This window comes from Buteo buteo, chromosome 3 (genome assembly GCF_964188355.1).
Source record: "Buteo buteo chromosome 3, bButBut1.hap1.1, whole genome shotgun sequence".
In the NCBI taxonomy this organism is placed as follows: domain Eukaryota; kingdom Metazoa; phylum Chordata; class Aves; order Accipitriformes; family Accipitridae; genus Buteo; species Buteo buteo.
Window position 1 is genome coordinate 75,931,080 of NC_134173.1, and position 21,798 is coordinate 75,952,877.

Sequence of the window (21,798 nt, forward strand, 5' to 3'; positions counted from 1 at the left end):
TTAGCTGAGCAGACCTCGGGCAGGCCAAGATTTCATCGTCACCCACGAGGAGCTGTGGTGGGTGATTAGAGCCACAGAGGCTCAGGGCAACACAGCGTGGGAAGAATGGATCTGTGGATGAATTCAGCCACCGAAGAGCAGGTCTGGGCTCTTCCAAGCTTTCCACCTGAGCAGAAGGGGATTTCAGCCCTGTGCTGCACACTTGTTGCACCAGCAAAGCCTAAAGGCAAAAGCTGCTCGCTCTTCATTCTGCACCGTTGCAAATGCCTTTGGATTCCCCTTTGCTGTGCGTGACCCGGGGGCAAAAATATTTGTGGTGCAGGGCTTAGGTGAGCTGCTCTCTATCCTGCACTTAAGACTCCTTCAAGCCCCACGCAGGTGCCACCCCTGAGTGACACCTCAGGCAGCTTTTGGCTCACGCTGTTGTCCGTTCAGCTTGCAGCTGCTGGAAAAAGGAGGCATGAGCAAGAACTTCACATCTCTGTCTTGCCATGGAGACGAACATCTCTCGGATGTCTGCTCTGGCTATACGAGTTGTAAATGTCAGCCCTGTTCGTGACTGAAATCAGCAAGAAATGACTTGGGGACTGCTGGCAGCAGCCGGGAAATCTGCGTACTTTATGTAACTAATATTGCAGGGCCAGTGCCTTGTACGCTAGAACGAAGTGAAAAAAAAAATTGGAAACTAGATGTCATCTTGTTTATTTATCAGATTATCTCTCAGCCCACCAGTGCAGCCAGCAAACATTTACTACAGCTTGTAAGGAGCAGTCAGTAAAAGTTTCGACAGTCTCTGGAAATTCACTCTTTCTCAGGCAGAAACCTCTGGTTGGAGAAAGCTTTCTTCCCTGCCGCTTACATATTTTTTTTGTGGGATTGGTTGGGATGTTATCTGAGAATTTTTCACCAGATGAGCAGATCGTTTCCTCTACTCACTGTCTTCAGCTTGTGCTGTTAGCCAGGGCTGCTGCAGTCACTTTTCCGTGATGTGTCTGCTGACTCTTCTGCCTTCTGTTGGCTTTCCGACATGACTGCAAGGCAACGGGGGATATATGGTGGAAGAGTTGCCTGGGGAGACCTGCCCAGAATGAAGTTCAGGATTCACTTGGGCTTCCTTTCTCTGGACATCACCAAAACCCCTTTATGAGCTGCTTGGCTTTGTCCTCCATTTGAGAGGTGGCATAAACGTCAGTTGTCGTTCCTCTCTGTCACTACCCACCCCTTGCCTCCAGACTGAACGAAAACACTCCAAAAAAACCCAGAGCAAAGACCACCCAGATGCTGTGTGTGCAACGCTCGGTGCCGTGACGTCGGATCCATCCCAAGGTTTCTCGACGCTGCAGCGCCAGACACGGCAACTTGTGTTTGGAGGCAAATTTCCACTGCGCGGGAATGGGGAAGGAGATCGTTTAGACACAGCAGCCTGCCGTTGTTGGCTTTGGGTCCCTAACAGCCTGGGATGGGTTCACATCCAAAACGTACCCCATACTGTATTTTAATTAAACTGAACAAACAAACCAATCATGAGGCCATCCAGCAGTGCTAACTTTGCACTATGGCTGAGCTGGACCACGCACCGCTATAAGGGAGGAAACTGGATATTCACACAGCTTCTCCTTTCTGACTATGTGCAGCCAAGAACTAGCGTATACTTTCTTACAATAAAAAAAGTTGTTGAAAAGAAAAAAGAAAAACACAACGAAAAATGGCTTCAGGACTGTTCCCCTCTTGCCCGTATTTATTCAAGCTGTCTTCCTCTCTCTGCAAATTTGGCAAACAGAGTCTGGCATCCCAGCTCAGGGGACACCTGTTAAATAAATAGGCTCAGTCTCTAACTGCTGCATTCATGGCAGAGTTTCCTGGTTCCCTTAGGCAGCTAATTTTTGTTGATTATCATACAGTACAGAGGGATTGTTTGTGTTTCTGCATCCCATCCAGGCACTGCCTCTGGTAACAGGCATGTCCACGTGACTCAAGCCTGCTGCCTGCGTGGAATAAAGAATGATTTTTTTATTCCGACGTTTAATGTGGATCACGAGGCAGGGAGAAGCAGCCAGGTGGGGTTCTTGTGGAGGTGAACTGAGCCCCAGCTGATTTGCTTGGTTTTCCTGTAACAATGCCTCTTTGAAGAAAACTAAGAGCTGAACCAAGCCTTAACTGAAAGCAGAAGTTGCTGTTGGCTGAGGCAGAGATCCAAAAGAGCTTGCTAAGAGGCAACAAATGGGCTGGGAAGCCCTCAGAGAAGGGCTGAGCAACAGAGGGCATCGAGGAGCTGGATTTTAGTATCGAGGGCTCCAGGATACACGGAGGAATTGAACTGTCCCAGGACATGCCTACACACAGAAGCTGACCTGCACAGCCTCATGCATCATGCAAGCCAACACGGAGAAGGCATGGAGCCACATCAGCGTGGTGCTCTCCATCACCTTGGCTCTATTTCCCCTAAGCCGGGCCTCAAAATTCACATACGTCCCGGGCTAGGCAGTTTTCAGAGCTGAATTTATCCCTCATCACCTTCAAATACAGGCACAGAGAGATGCTGTATTCCCTCAACCATATAATCTGGCGTAGCCAGCTCCAACAATCTAGCAACTTGTCTTCGTAGAGGTGTTAGGGATTTAAAGTAAATCATAAAGTTAATAATAGTTCATTAATGTATTAGTGGTGCTTTGTAATTTTAAAGGCTTAGGGGCATAAGAACATAGATATGGTTCCTTTCACTTGACTTCTGCCTTAAGGGCTTCTCTTCACTGCAGTTTCTTGACTGGATTTGAAGCCTAGAACCATTGGCTTTGGAATAGAGAAGGCTCACATTTTCGATGCTGATTGCCACACCTGCGACTTTAGGCTAAAGCCACCAGCTCTCCTTCAGGTCTGGAGCTGAAACAGCAAATTTCAAAACTAAATAACCAGTGGAGGGTGTGATGTTTCTTGCCTAAGTTTAGGAAGTAGGTGGCCCTGTTCCATTTGGCTTCTTTCTTCTCCATGTCTTGTAGTCCCCATTTAAAATTCACTATCTTCCATACCAAATGGCAGTACTTCTGGGGTATCCCAGTAGTACTGGGGTACCCCTATCCATGTTGTAGGCATGACATGAGTTGTAGGTGGAGGCAATATCCTTTATTAAACCAAGAAATATATTGAAAACAGTAGAAATGTATGTGCGTATATGCACCTTTTTTTTTCAGACTAGACTGCTCTGCCATCCCGAGGAGGATGCAATCTAGAAAGGGGTGGATTTGCTGCAAATACCATTGAATTAGGGGTGGGATCTCTGCCAAGGATTTAACTGAGAGGAGCAGCCCATCTATTTCTGTGCGGTTTGGACTCCTCTATGAAGTTGTAGTCTTGAGGGATTCTCCGTACTGGCTAGAAAGATTCACAGTTTATTTCTGAGCATGGAATAAACTACATCTATCTATAGATTTGGCTCAAAAACCGGAACTCCCTGGGAATTCCACGGAATATTCCTCTCCGTTTTCTTTTTAGAGATAATTATTCTGAAATGGAATGAAACTCATATCTCCTGTGGAATGGGAACTCTCACACTCAGTTTAGGAGAAGTCGTGAAGGGACTCCCTTTAAATCTTTTTGAAGCATGTCTGAAGCTCACTGAGGAGCCTGAAACCCAGTCTGCCAGCTTTGGAAAAGATGGGAGCCTAAGCAGTCCTGAAAATCCTGAATGAAAGCCAAATACAGCAGCAGCAGAATATAGAACATTTTGGGCAAAGTTTAATTTTTTTCCCATAGGAAAATAATTGATACTCCAGAAACTGAATTTTCTCTGAGATAATAATTCCAGTGAAAATCTCCCAGTTAGATACCTTTTTTTTTTTAATTTCTAAACCAGTGCACATTAAAGGGCAATGATGTTGCTCTCCCATATATGAAAGGCTGCGAAATCCCACTCTTTCTCATAACATGATAGAGTCCAGCTTTCCAAAACAAACTATAACAGAGTCACAGCCCTGAAATCCGTGACTATACCAAACACACAGAGAAGGGGAAAAAACCTCACTTTTTATGTCCGTGCATGTGTTGAATGGGAGATGCTCACCTGACTCCTGCCATGCCTCTACGAAACCACCCTCAAAACAGAGATGCACATTGACACCCCTGGCAGTAGGTCTAACTTAAAATGTTTGACAGTGAGCCGCCTAAAGAGAGCAGCAGCTTCTTTATCTCATCCAGCAGAGGAGTGCGGGGTGGTTTGCTTGCAACACACGAACGTGGATGATCTGATTCCCCTTTTCTTTCAATCTCCGTGATCCCTCCAGCTTTTCAGGTCCTGCCTCACTCTCCTCACTCTGCTGTGAACCCACTCCAGTTTATCAGCCCCCTCTACAGTGGGGGATAGCAGGAGCAGACATAGGATTTTAGAGCTGGTTGCATTAATAACTCTATATTATTATAACTCTATAATAACCTCCACTCAGGGTTTCCAGGGTTAGACATCCAAGGCTGTATTTCCTATTTTATCTTGCTACTGTTCAACAGGACTCTGCATGCCTGGCGGAATGTGTTTTGCAAGGCACGATCCCCTTCCCTGCCTGTAATTTGGATTCTTTGTTAAAACCTGACCTTGCATTGAGACGAATTGAAACAGATTGTGCTGGGATAAACCCAGCTTGCCTGGTTATTCACCAGCTTCAGTCTCAGCTGCGAGGAGCCGAAGCACTCCCGTATTTTCCTTGCGTTCATAACTGATCAAGAAAGATAACTGCTTAGCACTAGCTGCAAAATAGAGTCTTAAAATGCCATTACACTCCAGGTGTCTTGTTTGTTTTGCTTGAGGTCCATCAGTGGATCAGTTAAGGTGTATCTGAGTAGCAGCTAAATTCCCTGTTGTGCAAATATTTGCTGTGCAGCCTCAACAGAAACTCAGGTGCTAGAAATTCTTTGCCCCTTCTTCTCCGAGCTGTCCAATTCTCCTTCACTGTGATTTTGCCTCTTTAATCATTCATTTTAATGGGAATTTTTCCTTTATTCACATTGATTTTAATATGCATATCAACAAGTTAAATATACTTTTGATTCAACACCTAAGAAAATAATATATGCTAACCTGCTTATTTTATTGGTGTCATTTATCTTAATTCTAACAACAGGGGCAATATCGCTTACAGGGATTTTTGAAATATAATATACTAATTTTATTTACCATACACCTGGTAAGTCTGAAATATAACAACACTTTTTTCACATTATTAGAAGAATGACACATCTGGGTAACTATAACTTATTCAGTCATCTCTGCATTTTAATACCTGCCATTCATGCTGTATGGTATATGTAAAATAATTTAAATAGCAGTAATTACCTAGCAAATATCTTTGTGTTGGAATAGTTTGCAGCACAGTTTGGCTGCCTCTCCTGAATGAAGTATAATGAACTTGGGGGGGGAAGTAACTACACAGGAGCAGAAACTTCAGATGAGTACAACCCATGTCCATTATGCAGTAGGGTTGTGTCTTGCTTTGCTTTATCTCCTGTGAATCAAGTTTTACACATTGAAAATTGACATAATTTCTTTGCTGGAGTGAAACTGAGATCAGAAATCAGGCTGTGCTGTTTATGAGCACCAGTGACAGAAGGCAAAGAAAGAGGTGAGACATGAAACATAACTCAGGAATATTGACTAAGCTCTGGTTCACGTCCAGATTTGGGGTGTATTCCTACCTATGCTCAGACATGCAGAGATGAGGAAGTTTTTGGAAGCCACTAATTTAAGAGCATGTTTATTTAAAGCTCTTTATTGACTTTTTCTGGACCTATTCAGGTGAGAAAAGTTACTCAAGAGTTCGCTGACTCAGGCTTTGGTGTTGCTGCAGGGTTTTTTGAGCACTGTTGAGCAGGAATGGCCTTCTTCAAAGCCTGCAGATGTTTTGGGAGTCTGTTCATCCGACCTTTCTTCCACATCACTGCAGGGGTGGATGAAGTACTCCAAATATGTGCTCTACATCTTCCTGATAATTTTTGAAGCTGGATCGTGAAAGACGCTCCGTGCGTATGAGCTATTGTTAGCACCGGTGTCTTTCCACTGCAGCGTATGTATCACTCCGTGTCACCCAGCAGCTGCTTGCTTCCACATGGGTGACTCAAGAAGCTGTAAAAGAACTAGATAACTAGCCTGAGATTCTCTCCCTTCTACACTTTCAGACTACAGCCTAATTTTAGCTGCTGCTTCCATGGCAAAGGATGCATATTTTCGATGCAGTGGCTGCTCTGTATCATTTAAATGTGCCCCACAAGTAGAGGGGCTCTGGGGAAACACTTCCAAATAGATGGAAGAAGTATCAGGTGTCATGGGAGTGGGTATTCTGTCCTGAACATGGAAAAGCTGATGCTAAGGGGAGGAGAAGGCACAGTGGAAAGACTGGTTTTGAGACTGTGTGGAGTGAGGAGTGGGATATTCCATCTAAACCATCCTTGTTAGTGGTCTAACTGTCATGAGCATGATGGGAAAGCAAAGTGAAAAGAAGTCTTTCCTCTATCCATTCTAGTTTCTCCCATCACTAAAATCCGTGAACAGGGAGCACAGGAGGCAGGCTGGAAGCTACCTAGTTTTTCATTCCCTTCTAGCTCTTCCCACGTCTCAGAGGTGGTAAACCATTCCCCTCTGTCCTCTCTGTCAGGTACCCTTCTCCTTGTGGTACACATTGCCTACAGATTATTGCAGTCTTGCCCTGGCCTGTGCCCCTCCATCCATCATTTGTAAAACAGCTGGCAAGGAGAGTAATAGATGTTCAAAGATAAAGTCCATCCTTCGTAATGTTCTGGGCTTAAAAAATAAGCTGCCCAAGCAAAAATTGGCAGAATTCACATTCATCATCTGAGTTAATCCCTTATTGTGATGACTGATTAAGTGACACCTCTAAGGCTCACTGCAAGCTCAGATGAAACTATCTGCATAAGAGATGTCTAATTTGCATTTTGAGGCTTCTCCCTCACACCTGTTGGCATTAAAAATGGATGTGGCTTGTTGTTGGGAAGGGAAGGTGGCAGGTTGCACACCAAGTACGGAGACCAAACTCTGGTTCTCAGCAATCCCGTATTTCTTCTATGGGGCCTGAAACCACTTCTCTCTTTCTCCTTCTGGTTAGTAGGGGTATATACTCTTCTCTGATTGAGGCTGGAGCTTGACGTGCTGGTTCTGGCACCATAAGCAAAGCGTTCGTGTTGTCATGTGTTTCCCGCTAGGCTGGATGCAGCTGAACGCATGATTGCATTAAAGAAGCATAACCAAGGGGAAAAGAGAGCTCATTTTCTCTTCCACCTCCTGATCTTTAATGACCATCTGTTGATTATTTTTCTCTTGAAGATTGATGGATGTGATTCATGGCCCTTTCAAAACAGAGCTGCTCCTTGACAAAAATGCGAAAGCCTTTGTGAGCGTGACAAAAGGAGGTAACTTCCAAAGCGCAGAAGGAAAAAGTGGCAGATGGATCCAGATCTTCCGTATTTTTTTACAGAGGGCCTTTGGGCAGTCTTGCCAAGGCCACTGGACTCTTACTGGGGTTTTCTGAGAAATTGTCCTATATTCTCTTGAGCTATTCATCTGACAGAGTTGCATACAGTTTTTGTAGCTGGGGTTGGCAGTGCATTGCAGGACTTCTCCAAGAAGCTGGGAGAAGGGCAAGGAAAGCCAAATCTCCCATAGCAATGCCAGAAGATTCCTATGCCTGGGATCTCGGTAAGAGGTGGGAAAAATCCCCTCTCACTGGAATCTAGTCTGAGCCTGTTGTTTGGGTCACGTTGAGTGCTCTGAGCTGGGACTCCAGAGAAGCAGCTTCTCCCCTGAGCCCTCTCACAGACATCCCCTGGGACTTTGTGCAAGAGATTTCAACTACCCATTGCCACTATTTCCCCTATTTCTAGAATAGAAATAATACTTTCATAAATCATTGAGATGTCACAAAGGTAAAATTGCAAAGCAAAATTGAAAGATAAAATTGAAAAGGTAAACCCAAAAGGTAAAGTTGAAAGATTGGCTTTTCTGAAAAAGAGAGAAAAAAACCCCACAAGTTAAATTGCTGCTGAAAGTAACTTTTTTGCAGCTTAGGCACATGATGTCTTTGTTTACTCCCAGAATGGGTGGGGAATAAGCAACAGCCGGATAATCTGGAAATTAAAGAAAGAAAAATAAACAAGTTGAAATGATGTATTGTAGTCATTAGTAACAGCATTGTAATAACCCAGCTTTCAGCACATTTCCAAATGCCCGACTCTGTATGTGCTTTCTTATAAGAAGAATAATTTTCCTACCTGTTCTACCAAATCCCTTTAAATGGTGCTGGGGCAATGTTCTTCTACTTCCCCTGGGGTGAATCTTGCATTATTACTAAAGGGGGAACAATATGAAGATAATACGGTCTTTTATAGAAGCAGATCTCACAGGCACATTTCCCCCATGGAGGATGCTCTGACCATTGCACTTTCAGTGTGTGCGCCTCACGCTCTGTGAACCAAAGCTTTTCACTGACCTGCTGTGTGGAGAGCTATTCTGTAATCCCTCGACAAAGAGGAGCTGGGCCCTGTTAACACCTTTACCTAGTAAAGCAATCAACACAAAGACTGGAAGAGTGGACCGCTGCGTATCTCTAGTAATTTGCCTTCACGTTGGGCAAGTGTTGCGTTAAAGCGTAATGAAGTTTGGCAGAAAATAAACCCCCTTGCATTCCAGCTTATCCTCAGATGTCAGAGGGGCTGGGGGCGGCTAGATTTAATTTCTGAGTGATGTCCAATTCGACACTTTAAGTCCAGTCGCGTTCAATATGTTGAACTATCACGATGACAGATGCACTAATAGTTTACTGCAGTCTCGGCTTAGCCACGTTCAACGCACTAGAATTACCAGACTTAGGGAGTTTCATTGCGTTAATGAACTATCACGGCTAGATTAATGAGCAGCACAGTTTATTAAAGCAACAGTACAGGTTCTTTTGGATTGCTGGTGATAAATACACTGTCTGCAAAGCACATGCACATGCAAATAATAATACAAGCACACTAAATTATGGAAAAACTCTATAGAGATTTCTACGTTTCCTGGGGAAGCATTGATTATAATCGAGGGTTCAAATGTCACGCAATAGGTGTCCCTATGGGGGGGGAAGAGAGGTTCAGCCCTTTGACTGATCCCAGAAGTCAGCAATGTCCTCCCGACTTGTCTATGATGGTGTCTTCCCTAACATTCCTCCTCCCTTAAGCCCTTTTATGTTTTCTTATTTTCTAGGTGGAGCTTGAGTGACTCTAGTCATACATACCTTTATTTTGATTGGTATAAAGTTCTCTGGCTTTGCTTTTAAAGGTACATGCTAGAAAAAAATTCAGAGAGCATGCTCAGTGAAGGGTGGTCGCACCCTGGAGGTGGATAACTTTTGGGATGGAGGTGTGTTTTGGTATTATAATGAGATTATAATAAGTAAAATTCACCAAGAGAACCTGATTTAGCGTGTCACTACTCCAGAACTGGGCACTTATGCTATAAATGAGAAGTAAGACAATAGCGTTGACAGAACCCCCATTATTTCACCTCCTTGCTTCAGTGGATTCAATGCAGGGACCTTCCATTCTTGTTCCAGTAGTTCCAGTTCCCCATCCCTGCTGTGATATCACAGAACCTGGCTGCGGTATCTCCACTCTGCTCCACCCTCCGTGTTGCTTCTTTTAGAGTCAGCATACCAAGCTCCCCTGGCGTTGCTAACATCTAAGGTTGCAGATGATGTTGCTTAGGGAATTATTATGGAGCAGATGTCGTGTATATCCACCTCATTCCACCCTGGAGTTTCACCTTCCCTTAAGAGGGGGACATATCACTAAGTCACCTCCAGCAATCATTCCACAGCAAGCATAGTAAATCCAACGCCTTTTGGCCACCTCTTCCCATTTCTGCAGTCGTAGCTCTGTTCTGAATTTTTGACATCGACTAAAAACATCTGAGGAGAAGCATTTGTCAGGTCGGGAGAACAAAAGGTTCGTCAGTTCAGCTCACGCTGCCTTGTCAGCATCCGCTGACTGTCATCTGTGGAGAGGATCCCGTTCATTAAAATGAGTGGCAGCGCTCGGACAGGACTGAGCTGTGTCCCCAGTGTCACGCAGCCTGCGTGGCTTCTCAGTGCATCGCTTGAACGGCTGTGCCCACGCCAATGTGCAAACCAGCCCCCAAATTGTGTCACTTACTGTCCCAGCCACAGACATCTCTGTGTATGAGGTCCTGGGGATCCGGGAGTTGCTGTCCTAGCTGCTAATCACGAGGGAAAGCTTGGCTGTACCTTGCTTTTGGCATCCACATTTCTCTATCTCACCTACTAGCCGACAGGTCTACCACCAGGTGAAGCCTTTATCTAAACTTCTGGTGACATCATCAACCAGAAGACATGATGGACAGTTCTTCCCTCAAGGATTCCTGGGGTCCAGCGTGAAAAAGCCCTAATATCACCTATCTCAAAGGACTAGATTTGTAGGGACTAGATTTATAGGTAACTTAATCTGGCTACAAGGAAGGATTTTATAGTTGTCTGAGACAATAAGTTCAGAGCATTAAGATTTTCTCTGTAACACTCCCTGACATGGAGACAAACACAGCTACTAAGATACTTTAGTAGAAACACACAAGGTGATCTGGTATGTCAGATACTTCCCATTGAAATGTACTGCAAAATCAGGATGCTGAGTTATCGCTGTCAGCTGGCCACGTGTAAACTGCTTGATTAGACTGCAAAGTTCAAACACTCATCTTGAAATAAGGCTGTACTATCAAAAAAAAAAAAAAGAGTGGTGTGCTTGAACCAGCAAGGATCAAACTCCAGCTCTCCCCTTAAGGCAGCAGTGAAGGGGCAGTTAATTTTACCCAGAAAATCCCACATATAGGGAAATCACTACACCTTGATGGTGTGGTCTCTCCCTGCCTTGCTGTCGCCCTTGTGTTTCAGCTCACCTTCACTGTGCATCAGCCCCACACTTGTGGCTTCCTGACACCATCTGTGAAGAGTTTTGGCATTATCTTACTGTACTGGATGGCTGGGCAGCAAAACATCATGTGAAATTCAGTGGCATTAAATACGAGCATTGCACACAAGGAAAACAACAGTTCTAATTCTGTGTGCACAATGATGGGCTCTGAGCTGATTATTGCTACTGAGGAATGACATTTGGGGCTTATAATGGACAGTGGAATGAAATTATGAGCTCATTGCACTATAGCAATCAAAAAAGGAAATTGAATGTTAAGGATTATTAAGGAGGGAATAGAAAACTAAACAGAAATCATCGTAATGCCACTGAAGAAATGCATTTTGGACCTGCATCTTGAAAACTGTGTGTGGTTCTTGTCCTTCCTTCTCAAAAGGCTCTAGCAGCTGTGGAAAAGGCTCAGAGAAGATGACAGAAGGATGGTAAGGACCAGCTGCAATAGAAAAGGATTAAATAGATGTGCACACTTGAGTCTTGAAAAGAGACATTTTGGGGAGGGGGTTTGTCAGGCTAAAATCATGATGGATGTGGAGGCAGTGACGGGGAATGGAGTAGATTCTTCACAGGCAGCATGTGGTTAAGCTGTGGCAATCCTTGCCACAGGACGATGCTGTTTCTAGGGAAAAATTCATGGGAAAAAAAAAATCTATCAAGGGTTAATATACTGGGGAGTATCAGCGTCTGACTACCTTGGTTTTGTATTCCTCTGTAAGCACTCTCAGTCAGGACATGGGCTGAAATTGTTTTTTGATCAAACCAAGTATTTTCACTTTAATGTATTTTTATTTAAGTTTTTCATGCTGAATTCTTACAGATTTATACAGTCACAGCTGACTTTTCTCTACTAGGTGGGAAAGGAGAGGAAAGTCTCATTGAAACCACAAAAATTATTTATTTGGTAAACAGCAGGAAACAGAAATACCATAGGAAAATCCTAACATGAAGATAGAACTGCACAGATAGCATCTAAAAATGTAATTAGTGCTATAAGAGGACATCATCCAATCTTTGGACAATAAATAGGGGAGAGAAGAGTTGATGAGAATGTCTAAGTAAGCTTCTCCCATGAAAAGCTCTAAGGAATCGGTAATGCCTGTAACATGAACCATTGCCAGGCCTCTGCAGCACAGCCAGCTGCAGGAAGAATAACCTATTTAAATAAAAAAACCTTCTCTTTTCTCACTTTGCGCTCTGTTAATAATAACAATAATCATTCAGATTGGCTTGGACAGGCTTAGAACCAGTGAAGCAAAGATTTAATAGAGTTCAAACAAGTCTAGATTTAAAAAAAAATGTACTCTTTTTCTGCAATGTACTCAAGGCTGTACTGCTGGTTCACCCTTTTCATAATGTCTTACATATATGGGAAGGCGGGGAAGAGGAATTTCCTGGACCACTATGTCAACTTAGTCACCTTAGTCATGACATCTTAAAAATCAGGCATGTTGTGACCCAAAGGATCTCCTTTTCACTTGCTCCCCCTTTTAGACTTTCTCTTCTATTCCCACTTGAACGCCTCTTTCTGGAACCCCAATTGGCAGAGCTGTACTCAAGGACTGGGTGTTGTCTCGAGTCTTTGTGCAACGGCATCAGCACTTCTTCGTCTCCACTGAGATAAAGGTCAGTGAATCACAGTTTGTCCGAGGAGACTGTTATGGACACAGATGTGTACCAGGTTAGTGGGTCTCTGTTCTTGCGACACTTTTAGCACGCTTGTGCATGGGTAACCTGAAAGGAAGACATACGTGAGTGGTTTCTTGTTAGTTTATCCCCTCTTTGATTAGATGATACTTTCAGCTTGATGTGCAATTGCAGATGTGGAGTTTGCAAACAATAAGCATCAAGTGTCAGGCAGCAAATTAATCTTCTGCTGAAATATACTGCTAAGTGGAACACTTATTTTTCCTTTCTTTTACACTGTTTTATGTCTCTTGCAATTTGCAGATGGCAGTGCTAGTAGCTTTTGTTGCTCATGGCTCTAAAACCAAAGAGTTAAAATCATAATCTGCTTTAATTTCATAAACGAATCAATCAGAAGATAAAGTAAAATTAAAAAAAGAGAGAGGAAAACAAAATATGCTTCTGGCAACAGAGTTGTGCTCTGGTGGATTTCAGTTAGATGGGAAAGTCTGCTGGCTTGCTTTGAGCAATGACATTGCAAACCATCCTCTTGGGGGAAACACTATTTTTTTGCACTTTTATAGAGCTTTTCATCCATCAGTTTATGAAGGAATAAGTACAAGCTATTGTTAATGAGGATGGCTGGGACTAATTTGTAGACTAGACATTTAACAGACAAATTAGAGAGCAAGTTCTGTGCTGTGAAGAATTTACAATGTCGAAAGCCAACAAAGATGAGGGATGGGCGGTGACAGAAGCCAGCGGTAGGAAACAAACAGTGATGGCATAGATCCTCTATCCACACAGTAATGATCACAATTAACTTTGTTCATTTATTGACATGCCCACAAGGACTACGGAGCTTTCCAGTAGGGCCTTAAAAACGAAGGAGCTGGAAGTATGATATTTAAGGGGAAGGTCTGCAATGAGACACGGAGGGGACGTCAAAACCATTTTGCCATTGCAACCACCAGCAGCTTCAGCCCAGGGTGATGGACCCACAGCAGATGTACCCACTGCCCTCCCAGAAGACAAACTCCTACTGCTTTACCTGTTTACCTGGGTTATATCAGGCTTATTGCTCTTAGTCCTATACTCACTGAGTTTGCACAAGAGGGATGTGAACGCTGGTTATACAAACCAGGCTCTCCCAGCCAGTACGTGGTCTGAGCTGCCGTGCATCACAGCAAGGTTAAAGAGCACAACCTCAACTCATGAGGACCCTACTAAGGTATGAAATACCCTGACAGCAGGAGTAGGAGGTGGATTTTTTTCCCCCGTTAAGGTCTACCATAATAACCATGCGAAAGCACGTCTTTGCCGATGTTGAGAGAAGGAAAATGGATGTGTAAGGGCTGATATATTCTGTATGGGTGTGAAAAGAAGTTGGGTTAAGTGAGTTGGGATTGATTAGGGCAGGATTTGCATGACTAACCATGGGTGTCTAGGCTGGAAGTGCCAATAACAGAGGCTGTCACTGCTGGGTCCCTTTATGGTCAGGGAAGAGTGAGTCAGTAGAACCAGGGGTTCTTAGGACATTAGTCATCTCATTTCCATCCTTATTTGATCAGGCAAAACCCATCCCATACGTTGGGTGAGATGAATCCCACCTCAGGACAAGTCTGCTCTGCCACCTCTGCAGAGGAGTGTATCGAAGTGGCCCGCTCAGATAGAGAAACTGCAATAGATGCAGTGACACTTGCTGGGAAAACTTAATTGATCTTAGGTGATGAAACCCACACTGAGCTCCCGGCTACCACAGACACACTCCTGGCTCTATCCAAGTGAGGTAATTTAAGGATATTTTTGGAAACGTCTTCCTGAGCTGCAGTAGAAACCGTGTCAACATGTGTAGCTTGTGTCTGCAAAATCCTCCAATTTTGTTTGCACAGGCGTTTTTAACCAAAATTTTCACATTGAAAGGGAGGACTATCACTTGTTTATGCAGGGAAGACCTGTAAGTTAAGCATCCATCTTCTGTGTTCCTGGATTCTTGCTTGTGTACGCAAATGATTAACTGAAGAGGTTCCCTTGGATGGCATATGGGCAGTGATAAGGGCTGGTTGGGTGACTGTAGCCTGGCCACAGGAGTATGTTTTTCCCTTCTTGTTGCACTCGTTCTGGATGTGACAATGCTCTCCTAGATCTTGAAGCTCCTGTAGTTGGCAGTGTTGGAGGGCTTTGGGGCCGTTTACAGAAGGGTGGTATGACGTGGGGGAATGTATTAGGAAGGCTGGCTAACCACTCCTAATGAAGCTTTATTGTTTGTGCCTATCCCTTGGATTATTTTTTCCCAAGTTCAACTGGATTTAGGTTCTGAACCACGTTTATCTTATGGCTTGCAATTAGTTGGCACAACCAGCACCTGGAATGACTGATTCCAGCGCCTTTACACCCAGAATTACATCCTCAACCTGTATCACCCACTGCAGAACCAATGAAGTAAGGGCAATTTCAATAATGTGTGACAACCAAAGATGCTCAGAAAACCTCTGAGCCAACAGTCAGTTGCAATACTCAGCGCAGGTTCCCTAAAATAGTAGGAACCCTAATCGCTGTGATCACAGGTCTGATGGTTTCCACCACCTCCTCCAGAGCTTCCCAGATTTACTTCTCTAGTAATCTCACAAACATGAAAAGTTACCAGTTTTAGATTATGTTGAGGTGCATGATTGGACTAACCTAAATATAGATGAATAGTTCATGTTCTATTATCTACCAGGCATCTATTGAATGATTATTTTGTTTTGCTGCAGGAGCTATACTGTCTCCAGGTCTCAAACTCTTTTAGTTCAAAAGGGTCCTGCTATGTCGGAGTAGCACTGTATCACAAACGTCAAAGTCAATGCAGATTAACTTTCCCAAGGTCACCGAGATCATTTTAGGCCAGGAGTGGAATACAGAATATCCCACAAACTCAATGGACAATTATCGACTGGCCCAATAATCTTCTAAGTTTTAACCTTTAAATACAGTGAGCTTCCAATTTGCAAAAGAAAATATGAAAACCAAAACCAAATACATTCAAACTTTGTCAGTAAAATAAAACTGCTGACTCACAATTTCTTCAGTCGAAACTCAGTTTAATCATTTTGTTTTGCAGGAATGGGGTATAATTAGAGAACCAGTGAGCATGTAACTCTGAATTTATTATGCAAGCAGCTATGAAAATTACTGTCTTCAGCACAAAATGATTGAATGTCATTAAGAAGAGTGAATCCAAGGGTGAGACCCCAGTGGGATGCCCTCACATGGGAAAGTGTAATTGGATAAAGTAGCATGGGGCCATGAAAACCCAATTTGCCTCTTCCTGATGCTTACATGAACTTCCTCTCCACATCTTCATCAGCTGTGGAAGTGGGAAGTCGATGAGAGAGATAAATCATTGGGATTATCTCTGCCATATGTAGGCAAGCTATTTTGGTGCAAAACAAAACAAAACAAATGCAGTTAAAGCCAGCATATTGATGCTAATATGCCCTTCTGCAGCTACCAACTCATTTTAGCTGTTTTGGCATTGTTGAATGAGTTGAGTGCCGGTGAGGATAAAAGACCCTGTCCATGTAGGACTTACCGATTCCTTTACTGAGCCACATTTCAGCATCTCCTGCAACTCTATATGAGTCTGTATCCACAGAGATAGCAGAGGTCCCTCAGTAGACCTGGTGTTGAGACCGAGGGGAGCAGTAAGCCTATGAGCTCAGCTGCAGTAACTGTTTTTGAGTGTGCTCTTAGCCCAATACCACTGGGATTTACTTTGATTTAGCTCGAGTCGCAGTGAACATGGAAAGCATACAGACTGATGGTTACCACAGCCCAGCTGACAGGTGGGAACATACTGAAAGGACCACAGATCTGAGCCTTAAGTTTCTTAAAAAAAACCCCACTTCTTTTAATTATGTGGGTTGAAAGAGTTATCTCAGCCGGTGCTGTCCATAGATAAGCATCAGCTTGTTTCTAGCCTAGCAAGTCTGTTATTAATAGATATCTGAAGGAATGAGTCTGACCAGTTATTAGAATAAATAAGTAAGAACTCTCTTGAAAGAAGGTCCTCCATGTTTGAATGAATCCCGTATTTTGAGGAAGTCATTGGCTTGGTTATTACTATTAGAAAAAGATGTTTCCCCACAGCCATGCAGCTGCATAGCAGTTGTCCGAGATCTCACGTTACTGATTTGCATCTTTATCTAGGGATTTATCCTTACCTGTACATGACCTTGTGAATGCATTTCACAGGGCTTATATGTGTTCTTATGCAATTATTTCAATATCGATATGCATGCGCTCTTACATTTAAGTGTGCCTTGATGCTTGTGAGCCAAAGTGTGTGAGTGCTTAGTCTGCAGAGTTTAATTTACTGCTGAAAATAATAAGGTGATTTTCACTAGCACATAAATTCACTGCCTGCTTGTTGCCTCTCCTGCAGACTGAGGACACAGACACTTGTTAGTTTGAGCTACTGCTCTGAACTGTCAAATTTCTCTCTGGCCAAGCAGTAGGCAAACAAAGCGCCTCCTGAAAGTGCTGCTTTTTCTGAACCCAGACAGAATGTTTTGGCTGATTTAGGACATTGATTATGCAGGGCTGAGGGCACCTTGTAGCTTCATTTTATATCACTGCTGTCTTATCGTCTCTGCTCTACCTGTCCCCTCTTTCTTCTCCTGAAAGTCTTTGCCTTCCCAGGAAATATCAGGTGGAGAAAGCTTTCATGAAGGGTGTTGGGGGGAAGAGCACAGATAGGTTGACCCTGGAGAACAAGTTTTGGTGCTGTTTCATACTCCTCTATGCCAAATCCTAAAAGTGCAAGGTCAGTGCTTCTCCAGTCCCATGACAATCTGAAATCAAATCAGTCTTCTAAAGACTTTTTATTTTAGATATGAGAAAGCTGCCCGAGCCCCTGTCTGGAAAGAACATAGTTATTACCTTTGTGGAGAGAGCAGCTGGAGCATAATTGATGTTCAGCAATATGATAAAACTGGTACAGAATTAAGCTCTTTGGGGAAGGGTTTGTCCTTTAGCAATATGTTGATATAGTGTCTGGATGCTACCAGAGTCTGAATGCAGTGAATTAATATAATAGCAATGTGATGCAGTACAATTTTTTTCATGCAGAGTATACTGGAAGAATATTTCTACATTCCATTTTGCTCATGGAATTACTAATTATGGTTATTCTGGCATAGAAACATGCACCTTCAATACCAAGGTGTAGCTTTATAAAGGTATCAAATGAGCCTGGGACAGGCTGCCCAGGAAGGTATGATTTCCACAGAAGGAAAATTGGTTGCAGAAGTGCAATAGAGAAAATAAGCGATGCAGAGTATGCTCTGGAGGGGAAAATCATATCTTCATAATCAACGAGAATCCATTGCAATGGGCTGTGAGGTGAAGTCCTGGTGGATTTATTTGGGTCACCAAAAAAGCCTTGAGATAGTGTCATACACAAGCCATGCATGGCCATGGGCAAAGTGCTGCTGTCATGGGCTCGAAGATGTTTAAGAGACTGAAGTCAGACGAACGTGCCCAGTTGTGAGGGCTGTGTTAATGAGGGGTACGTTTCAAGCACATGGATGTATGTGGCCTGGAAAAAAATAGGTAGTAGTAATATGACAAGATATACACCTAATGCACAGTTGCTCAAGTTAGTCATGATGAGAAAACCGTGAAGAGCAGTAGAGGTTTGAACACTTTGCTGAATAAATGCCTATTCAGTAAAAAGAGGCTTTTCTTTACTTTTTTTTTTTTTTTTTTGTAAATGAACAAACAAATGAGCTTTCACATTTAAAATTACTGAATAGTTCTGCATTCTGATTTATGAAAGACGATAGTAGCTGGCAAATATCAACAGATAAAAGTTTGGAAGATCTCATATGGGATTATCTGGAGCAATAATTCTCATTATACTTGCAGTTAATTTGAAAATTTAGCAGCAACAAATGACATTTTAAAAACTATTTTCTGTCACAGACACTTTCACAGGATGGAGGTAATTTAGAAAACAAATTTTATTGGATATTTTTAGTGGGAAACTATATAAAAAAAAGTTAAATCATTTTTAGCAGATAATCATGATATCAGGATATTCAACTATTGGTATTCAAGGAAACACATAGACTGGAAGAGATATATCTCCTAGGGAACCCACTAAAAATACCTTTAGGATTATTAACGTTATAGATAAAGAAAATTAAAAGAGCAGTGACAGAATGAGAGCAGGTGGTGAAGAAAGAGGCCCATTCCCTGGTGTCTTCTATAAAAGATTTAGGAAATGACCGATTTGCTTTGGTAGATCAGACTACGTGAGTCTGTCAGGCCCTCAAATGTTCCCGTCCCTATGATTTCCAACTTGGATCTCTGCATTGCTTGGGCTTCCATCCCCAATCAAAGCATTAATTATGCAAAGCAGCCTATATGAGTTGAACAGCGACTTTCACTTTTTTTTAAGCTCCACGGAAACCCCCACTCCCATCTTCTTCTCTCTCACTTCATTTTCCACCCTCGAGAGAAAGGAGGTATGGCAACTACAGTGTCATCCCTGGTTCATCCCAAAAATGTTTACCTTGTGTCAGAGAATGTCACTTTTTTTCCTGGAAAGCTTCTAACTAACGAGTTGGCCTCTTTACTTGCAATTTGGGGTCTGTTGCCCTGAGGGACAATGCGTGCTGGTTAAACATTCAGTTAAGTATGTTTGAGAAAATGGAACTGCAAGGTTATTTATTTTTTTTTATAGTCTTTCTTTGGCTTAGTCTTTCTCCTCCTTTTTTGTGTGCAGGACCAAACCTGAAGAGTAGAGTTTCTGAGAACATTTCCCCAGGATCTCCCTCATCTCCTTTGTTCTGAAAACATTTCTTTAGCAGCTTTCCTGGGTGATGTCCTGTGAGCCGCAGATGGAGATCCACCTTTGAAGGGCCCCAAAATGTGTTCGGATTAAATTCTTTTTGACATAAGAGCTTCCTTCTTAAAGCAGGGCTAAGCTCTTCATGGAGGGTATGGGAGCACTGGTGCTTTTCTGCTGGGGTAACACTGTTAGAAGGCCAAGCATCACATGGCCAAAAAACCTTGAAGGCAGCTTTCTGGCACTTTACTCCCAGCTCTCCCCTAACCAGCTTTTGCCAATGCTGCACATTTCTTGAAGTGTGATGCTCAGAACCGCGGCTGGGTGAGAGACCTTGCCAGGGCTCAAAAAACTGGATAGGTAGCCTTGGGCAAAGATGAGTGTGTGTCTTGTAAGCTACGCTCCTGAATGTGTATCTGAGCAGGCTCCTGCAGGTTCCTATTAGATGCCTGCATTCATTTTGACAGCATGACAGCCATCATCACTCTGCGAGTACCCACTTTTTCACATTCATCTTCATCACACTTCCTTATCTTCTGTAGGAAAACATCATATGAAATACTGACCATAGTTTTTCTAATGCCAGCGTGTAACCTGTGCTGCTTCTCTCCTGCTCACAAGACCCATCACCCTGTCTTGGGAAAACAACTGTAATTGTCTGACATAATTGGTTCTGATAAACTGAAGATTTGGAGGTAGCACAGGAACCAAGATAACAACACAAGTCTGGGAACTAAGCAGGGATGAGAGGAAACAGCAAGGGTTTTCAAGTAGCAAGCACAGGTTGAAACAGTGGAAATTCTTGGCCACTTGGAAGGTTACTATGCATGCTGTCTTAAACGGAGTCATAGGCGACCTCCAGGTTGCATGAGGCAACCATACCTGCCCCTACCTTGGTCTAGCTGGCTTTTGGTGACTTGCTTTTCTTGAGCTTGTTATAAAGCCTCAGCTGGGGAAAGCTTGAACAGAAATCAAGATAAAGCAGGATGGACGCCTGTTGAAAGGAGACCCTAAAATGATTTCTCTGATCCAATCAACCTTAGCAGTCCTTCTTCCTCCCTCCTCAGCTGTTGCTGGGGTCAACAACAATTTTGCCATAGGGCTACAATTTCATATGAGATGTCCCCAAATGATTTCCCTTCTAGCGATGCCCCACCATTATTTAGAGTCAAGAGTCCTGAGTCAGATAATGCTTCACCTTGCCAACTACTCCATCAGTCTCCAAATAGCAACGACCAGACACCCCCAGCAATCAATCCTACTGCTTCCCCTCCCTCCACCAACTGATCCTCTTGCCAAGAGCAAGAAGAGCTTCCCTGTTCCCAGCATCCTGCCACTCTAATTTAACAGGTTTCTCACAAAGTCTAGACATTTCCTGAATTGCATGTAAAAAGCTTCTCCTCCGCTTCAGCTCCATTAATCCTGCGACTCCAGGCCCAACAAGGCTGATGCTCCTCCATTGGCTGTGGGTGAATTACAGTTTAAATGACAACCGTGCAACTCCTTGGCAGTGACTCCATGCCCTTCGTTCCCATATTTTTCTGGATGGAAGGAAATGATAAATTCCTTTGAGGCTGCTGTCTGTCCCATTGCAGCAGAAATTAACTGGGCCAGGAGAGTTTAGTGCAGATTGGATGGCTTGTACTATAGCTAGCTGATAGCATCAACCTGCAAGTGAATAAAAACCCTTTCTTTCAGACTCACAGGGTGCCTGTGTTGATTGTGTCATAGATGTAAAAGATGGAAGAAGCCTAATGGGGCAATTATAAAGTCTTTTGGTGCCTCATTTACTTTCTACAGAGCCTTCCTTGGCATTAAGTTCAGTCTTGCTTCCAGAGTCCTAAGTACAGCTATTTGCAATATTTTCTTCTAAAGTTTTCTTTTAGATAAAAATGACTTTTTTTTCCTCAAACAAACAAAAAACCCCCATTGTTTGTAATTTTCAAATTTTCCTGGGTTTAGTGATATCTGGAGAAGCCTTTAGAAAAATGCATCAGCATGCAATTTGCAATTTTTCTGTCCTTTCCTTCTTTCTGCTTTTCTGCGTTCCTCTGCCTCCTGACAAAAAAAATTAAAAAAAAAAAAAAAAGAGAGAGAAGCAAGAGAGGAACAGGGGACATCAATAAAAGTTTTATTCATATTCACCACTCTCTAAAACCAAGGACTGAATTAAGTCTTTTTGCCACAGCATTGCATTGAGAGCTCATGGTCACTGGCTCGTCCAGCGATGAAGGTAGCTCTCTCCCGGGCTGGGCATGCCCTTCTTGATTTACCAGTTCACTGAAGCAGACCACACATTTTCAGTAATGCTGTTGTTGGTGGTGCACATGCTGTGTAGAAATCACCCCTCTGTATCCCACTAGAAACAC